Source organism: Temnothorax americanus, unplaced genomic scaffold (genome assembly GCF_048541705.1).
Source record: "Temnothorax americanus isolate GAGA-0224 unplaced genomic scaffold, ASM4854170v1 Scaffold227, whole genome shotgun sequence".
NCBI classification, from domain to species: domain Eukaryota; kingdom Metazoa; phylum Arthropoda; class Insecta; order Hymenoptera; family Formicidae; genus Temnothorax; species Temnothorax americanus.
This window is the reverse complement of record NW_027509368.1, coordinates 10,239-17,706: the sequence shown is the minus strand read 5'-3', so window position 1 is coordinate 17,706 and position 7,468 is coordinate 10,239. Positions and strand designations below refer to the sequence as shown.

The 7,468-nt window shown below is 38.3% G+C and overlaps 1 long non-coding RNA gene across 2 annotated transcripts; it reads left to right on the top strand.

Moving 5' to 3' along the window:
* Window positions 1-5,486: 5,486 nt before the first annotated feature.
* Window positions 5,487-6,178, top strand: LOC143898252 (uncharacterized). Of its 2 annotated transcripts, XR_013257158.1 has the most exons (3): window positions 5,487-5,608; window positions 5,768-5,958; window positions 6,064-6,178. It is a non-coding gene; the product is annotated as an uncharacterized LOC143898252 (long non-coding RNA). The 2 variants fall into 2 exon arrangements; XR_013257157.1 differs by lacking the exon at window positions 5,487-5,608 and having other exon boundaries at window positions 5,665-5,958.
* Window positions 6,179-7,468: the final 1,290 nt, after the last annotated feature.

Here is a 7,468-nt window from a genome sequence, read left to right as displayed (position 1 = left end):
CATTTGCAAAATTATAATAATATTCATTGGGAAGCTGTAAAACGTATCTTGCGTTATTTAAAGGGAACGAGAGACTTCAAATTGATGTATTCGTCTAGCAAAAGTTCTCTGATTCCTACGTTTTACTCGGACGCGGATTATGCGGGGGATATAACGACGCGTAGATCAACTTCAGGTTTTGTTGCGATGATGGCAAATGGGCCAGTTATTTGGGGGTCGCAGCGGCAACGCATGGTAACGTTGAGTACGACCGAGGCGGAATATGTCGCCGCGAGCACCGCGACGAAGGAGATCATGTGGTTGAGACAGCTCCTATATGACATCGGATTTAAATGTGAGAGTCCAGTGGCACTTAAAGTAGATAATCAGAGTGCTATACGTCTGATAAAGAATCCTGAATTCCACAAAAGGACAAAGCACATTGAAGTCCGATATCATTTTATACGAGAGAAATATGAAAAACGCGAAATAATCGTGGAGTATGTGCCTACAGAAAGTCAGTTGGCGGACATCTTTACGAAAGCGCTACAAAAGGATCGTTTCAGAGCTCTGTGTGACGAGATAGGGTTGTGTGACACGCGAAAAATGTAAAACGTCAGTATGCAAGTATGTATTGCACGGAAAGAGTGGGAGTGTTGAGAATTATTTGCTTCCCGTGCAATGCCATGGATGAGCGTATGCGTGTGAGTGTGCGTGGAGCTAAATTTCGGTAGTCGGGCGCGAGGGACCAAAGTCCAGTTTCCCTCACCTCACGATTCACTCGCGTTCCGCGATATCGCCGGCCTGCGACAAGCGTCGCCCTTCTCACTGTACGTGCGAACCTTGACGAGAGAGAGTCAACACAATAAAGTCATACGTATTCTAAGTGTAGAGAATTCCTTCGAATCCCGTCCCGCGGTTGTTATACTGTATTAACAACAATTATTGCTATTACAAAGATTATTTTTTATAAAAACGTTTGAATTATTTTAATAAAATGTTTATTATATCAATTATTTTCATTCCGGATGCATCATTGCTCGTCTATGACGCACCATGTGCACAGGGCGGGAGACATTTGCAGAATGCGTTGACGCGGCATAGCTCTGATTGGCTGTGTCTATGACGCATTCTCTATTCCGCACTTCCATTCCGCACCATGGGATTTCAGCCTGATGGCCGCAAAAAAGAATAACACAATCTTTTTGCGTTTGAATTGCGCGGGTGCATTTTGACTCAAATTTCATTGGCTTCGCTTATCGAGCCGCCGCCGCTATGCGCAATGATACACCTTTCTTATTACATCATGAGTTAACCTATCTCGAGAGCACTCGAGAGACACGGTATTATATTATTTTTTATTTTTATATTGACGGCAGGGAGCTCTGATACTGAGATCAAGGAGCCTGTTCACACGAGGCGTTTCTGCCGCGCGATTGCGGCCGCGCGTTAATAACGTTTGCACGAGCCGCACGCTGTCCCGAGGTAATAAGGTGCGACAACGCGCGCATACGCGCGTATGCGAAACAGCAGTAACACCGTAATCGTGCCGGCGATATGCTGAATTGAATTGCTTCATGCTTATCTGGAGATTTTGTATCCCTACATTGTGTTACCACCGCTGCCGGAAAAGAAGGTTCTCTACGCTTGGCAGAAAGTGACAACTGACACGTTCGATCCCGACTTCGTTGATCGCAGAAGAGCTGGACTCGAGGTACGTTTCCGATTTACAATTATAATAGTATTGTGCGATGAATGTTGTACCCAATTATAACCTCAAATGAAGTTGTGCACGTTGCTAGTATTCTGATTATACAATGCATTTTTACTTTGTAGAGGTATTGCATGCCGAGGAGATCAATCCCGTTTACTCGCAAAGGATTTATCGTAAGTTATTTTATTATCGGTTTAACTTGTTTTTTATTCTTTTCTAGTTTTAATTTTTAACATCCAGCTGTATCAAAATAATTCGACTAATAATTTCTATACTATTGCAGTTATATACAAATATTAAATTACAGCACGTTTTTTATCTTGACCATATTTTTCATAATTTTCAGTACCATTTTCTCATAACTTTTTTTTCACAACTTTGCAAAACCACTTGCGGATGTCATATTGTAGCAGTATTATTTGATTTTTTCTAAGTGTAATCACGTTTGCAGAGTACAATGAGCCATGCACGAAAAACCAGGAATGCTCGCACGTGGAGGGTGCTAGCTGCACGGATAACATGACTTGTGGATGCGCGGCTGAGACGGTGCTGAATATGGACGGCAAGAAGTGTTTGCCGGCCGCCAAAAAGATCCGGGACGAATGCACGGAGTCAATACAGTGCACGGCAACGTTCGAGTTTTCAACTTGCGTCGACAATATGTGACAGTGCGAGCAGAATTTTCATTACGAACACGAGCTGACGAGATGTTTTTTCAACAAAGGTACTCGAGAGTTTTCAACCGATAGTTCTCCCGTAGAATCACGCGTCATGTTTTAAAAAATCCAATTCCAAAAATCTCTTTCTCCGCACCACGTCATAAGAGATAACAATTAATCGTTTTCATCGTTTTGCAGCGATCGGCGATGAGTGCGCGAACAATTACGAGTGTTACCAGGCCGAAGATTTACGAGAACGATCCGTCGATTAAGTCTGTGACGTGTAACTCTAACACATGCACGTGCGCCGACAATTACATCTTAAGCGAGAACAAGTGCGTGAGCGCCGGTAAGTGAAAATCGATGTATAACACGCATCTCATCTAAAAAGAGGAAATTAATAATTATTTATATGGAAGATGCATTTCGATTTTATTCGCTCTTACTCGCAAATTCTTGCCCTTATGCATTTTTTACGTTTTTGCAGGCTCGTCCTTTGTTGCGTCCTTGTCAATAATCATCCTTGTAATAATTAACGCTGACTTTCTTTTCATGAAGTGCAAAATACGATTTCTTCGAAGAGGCACACGAGTCGTTAATGGAGTTAAACTTTTAATGATTATAACATCGTGCATGCGCAAGAGAAATTTAATCTCAAGGAAGAAACGCAAGTAGGCCTGCCGTGGTTGAGAGGAGGCAATTCATTCTCGGATTATTATTTACTTACGGATTATAATTATTTATGTTATCATTTGCGAGACTTTTTTTAAGGACTTTTAAGAATTCCTAAGGAATGCCCGTGAATTTTTCACAGGTCATAATATCACGTTAACGCACACTAATCTTATTAGTCAAACGATACCTCGCAAATCAAGGTGTATGGAATTCAGAGAACTTCCTCTATATATATATATATATATATATATATATATATATATATAATTCGAAAAATGTTAAAAAATAATGACGTCGATATTCAAATCATACAGACTCGTTCTAATTATTATTAATTTGAGTGTTACGGTATTTTTTAATTGCTTTTTTTTTTACTTTTTCAAATTTTTAAGAATTTTCATTATTTTTTTATTTTTGACTATGTCTTCACTGGCCGGACAATCTGTCTCTCTTGCTTTCACTGGTCGGACAATCTGTCTCTCCTGCCTTCACTGGCCGGACAATCTGTCTCTCCTGCCTTCACTGGCTGGACAGTCTGTCTCTCTTGCTTTCACTGGCCGGACAATCTGTTTCTCCTGCCTTCACTGGCCGGACAATCTGTTTCTCCTGCCTTCACTGGCCGGACAATCTGTCTCTCCTGCCTTCACTGGCCGGACAGTCTGTCTCTCCTGCCTTCACTGGCCGGACAATTTGTCTCTCCTGCCTTCACTGGCTGGACAGTCTGTCTCTCTTGCCTTCACTGGCCGGACAATCTGTTTCTCCTGCCTTCACTGGCCGGACAATCTGTCTCTCCTGCCTTCACTGGCCGGACAGTCTGTCTCTCCTGCCTTCACTGGCCGGACAATCTGTCTCTCCTGCCTTCACTGGCTGGACAGTCTGTCTCTCTTGCCTTCACTGGCCGGACAATCTGTCTCTCCTGCCTTCACTGGCCGGACAATCTATCTCTCCTGCCTTCACTGGCTGGACAGTCTGTCTCTCTTGCCTTCACTGGCCGGACAATCTGTTTCTCCTGCCTTCACTGGCCGGACAATCTATTTCTCCTGCCTTCACTGGCCGGACAATCTGTCTCTCCTGCCTTCACTGGCCGGACAGTCTGTCTCTCCTGCCTTCACTGGCCGGACAATCTGTCTCTCCTGCCTTCACTGGCTGGACAGTCTCTCTCTCTTGACTTCACTGGCTCGAAAAACTACCTGTCTTGCCTTCACTTACTTATTCAATGTCAAAATAGAGAAAAAGTTCATATTTTGTCGACCAGTGTAACCAGAAATGTACTTAAGTTAACAAATGAGATGATTTTTTATCGGTTTATGGACTTATTCAGATACTAAGGCATATATGCCGTATCTCGTAAACTAGATCTGATAGACCACAAATCTGACGGTATACTTGGATTCTGCACCTCACAATTACCTAGGAACACTTAACAAATCGCAAGCAACAAAATGTGTAATTGGAAAGAGTTTGTATGATGAATATCGACGTCATTCGTTTTTAACATTTTTGGAATATACAGCCGCCATATTGGGTTTCGTTATATTCAAATACGACGTCCCAATTGTTAATTTATGATCAATATCTTAAAATGTACCATGATATAAATTTTCATGAAAATTGAACGCAGTTTGTACGTTTTAAAGAACGAAATAGTTATTTTTTAGCATTTCACGGATAATTTGGCCGCCATATTAGTTTTGGACAAACTAAAAATTTATTTTTTCCATGGATTCAATGCTAACTACTAAATAAACACATTAACACATTTTTCTATGACAGTCTATAACTTCCAAGTAACGATTTCATCTGTCGTACCTCGTTACCCGCAGACTTCGGCCACCATATTGGGGTCCGCCATGTTGATTTTTCAAAAGGCCGCAGCTCTACTAAAACTACATATGTGTAGCTATAAAATGAGCCCCGAAAGAATTTTTTAGGTGACTCCAATTTTTGGACAGAGGGGGTGTCTGATTTCACGGAGAATGCCCCATATATATATATATATATATATATATATATATATATATATATGTTTAATATATATTTATATTTATATTTATATATTTCTCTTTAATTCAATATTCAATTTCTACATCACGTATCTACACTTATTCCTAAAATTTCTGAATTTTGAAGTACGATATAATTTTTACTAAAGAATTCCTGACGTAAAACATTATCGAGATAAGAAGAAAATGAAATAAAACTTTAGAAATTATACGTCATTTCTAATATTTTACAAGATCTTTGATATTTTCTGAATTATTCTCAGCATAGTTCATCAATCTTGAAAAAGATGAAATCACGATTATATCTCTTGAAACAAGAAGTATCGAGAACACGTATTATTTATAGTTTCCCTATAAACGTGTAATATTATTTAATATTAAGTAATATTCTAGGCGTAATCTTAGAACATTAAATACAATATTCTCGTAATATTAATAGATAGTAGAGTTCTATATAAAGAGAGAAGCGACATTGATGTCCAAACTTCTGATTGGTAATCTGATTCGTATTCTGATTGGATATCCCCTCCTAAGTTAGCAACCATATTGGGACCGGAGCTGACCACGATCTTACATACGTATGTATATACAACTGACATAGTTAGGTTAGGTGAAATCCAAGAGGCCGAAAGAGAAATAGGACTGGTTAGATTATAATATTAAAATAATTATTGTTGTAAATAGACAGTCATATATATAACCCATTTGATTTATATCGGTTCTTATCTTTCTTACAGTTTTAAATATTAATTAATGATAAATAAATATGGTAAAAAGGTGCGAAGATTCTGGCTGCCCTGTTAGGCAAGGTAAAGGGTTACGATTATTTTATTTTCCAAAATGTGAAAAGCGACGTTTACTTTGGCAATCTTGGATAAGAGTCAACCGACCTGGATGGAGCCCTAAAACGAATAGCCGCATATGTGAGGTAATTACCTAATTATCTTTATGTCACCATATGACATTCTGCTGTGATATGATTTTACGTTTTGAATAATGTAACATTTCTATTATTTTGTATATTTATTTTCAGTTGCACTGTATATTTGGGAAGCGCTCACTTCCTAACAAAATAGAAAAATATTAATGTTCAAATACATTATGATCTTATTGGAATAATGCATTCAATAAAATTAGAATCGATTGTATATATACAATACGTCATTTACCTCTTTGCATGACATTTTCAATTTTCACCATCAATTATCACTCAATCACCACATTTATTTAATAAAAAACATGAAGAGAATAAAACTGCAACATGTATTAAACATGTGTATCGAACATTTTAACCTCACGCTGACGGAGTATGTTTATATATATTAAATAGAGTTTGATGTTTGATGACATGGAGCGGTCCCAATATGGCGGTGCTGGAGGTGATGGTGGGGATGCGAAGTCTGTAGTGGGGGTTCGATGTCGCTTCTCTCTTTATATAGAACTCTAATAGATAGTTACATGTTTGCTCCTGATAATATTATGAGTATTATATGAAATAATATTATTTAATATGTTACAAAAATATTTTAAATTTTTGGGAATAAACTATCAAATAAATAAACTATTTTTAATTTAATACATTATAAATTTATAAATATTTAATATAGTATATTACACTACAAGGGCCGAAAGTTGAATTTTCGGCCCTGCGCGTCATGATGCCCCGAGGCGAAGCCGAGGGCATCATGACGAGCAGGACCGAGATTTCAACTTTTGGCCCGCGTAGTGTATACGATTTTTCTTCATAGCCGGTCGAAAGTACGTTATTAATTTTACTTTTTTTAACTTTAAATGTTAATAAGCATGTTTTTGATGCCTGCCCCCGACATTTGCGGCACGAGCGAAGCGAGTGCTGCTGGTCGGGGGGGGCAGGCATCAAATACATTCCAAGAGTCAAGTTAAAATACACAACCAAATTATTTTCTTCACAGTTTGACAGTGAAGTTTTGTGTTCTATCTGCCACTTTTTATACGTGTCGTAAACAAGATTGTATCGATCAACATACTTCTTTGGCAACGTATCTGTATTTATTATCAATCGCGCTTCTGCATCGAAATTTCGTATAACTTCTTCCTCGTCTACGGATTCATCAGATGACATATTGACAGAACAATATTGATGACTATTTTTAAGGTTAAAGGGCGTTAAGGTTTAAAGTTATACAAAATAAAAATATTTTATTAAAATACATAAATTTTTTTTGTAAAAAAACTTGGCGCTGCTAGACCTCGAAATTTTAAATAAATAAATAAATTTATTCTATACTTAATTATAAGCCGTATTATCCGCCGTCCGCGTCGTCACGCACACCCATATCATTCACTCCCACATCCACGCTGATAATCATTTAATATTACTCCCATCGCATTCTTCTCTGAATTATTTTTATTTACTGTTGTCCTTATTTATTTAAAATTTCGAGGTCTAACAGCGCCAA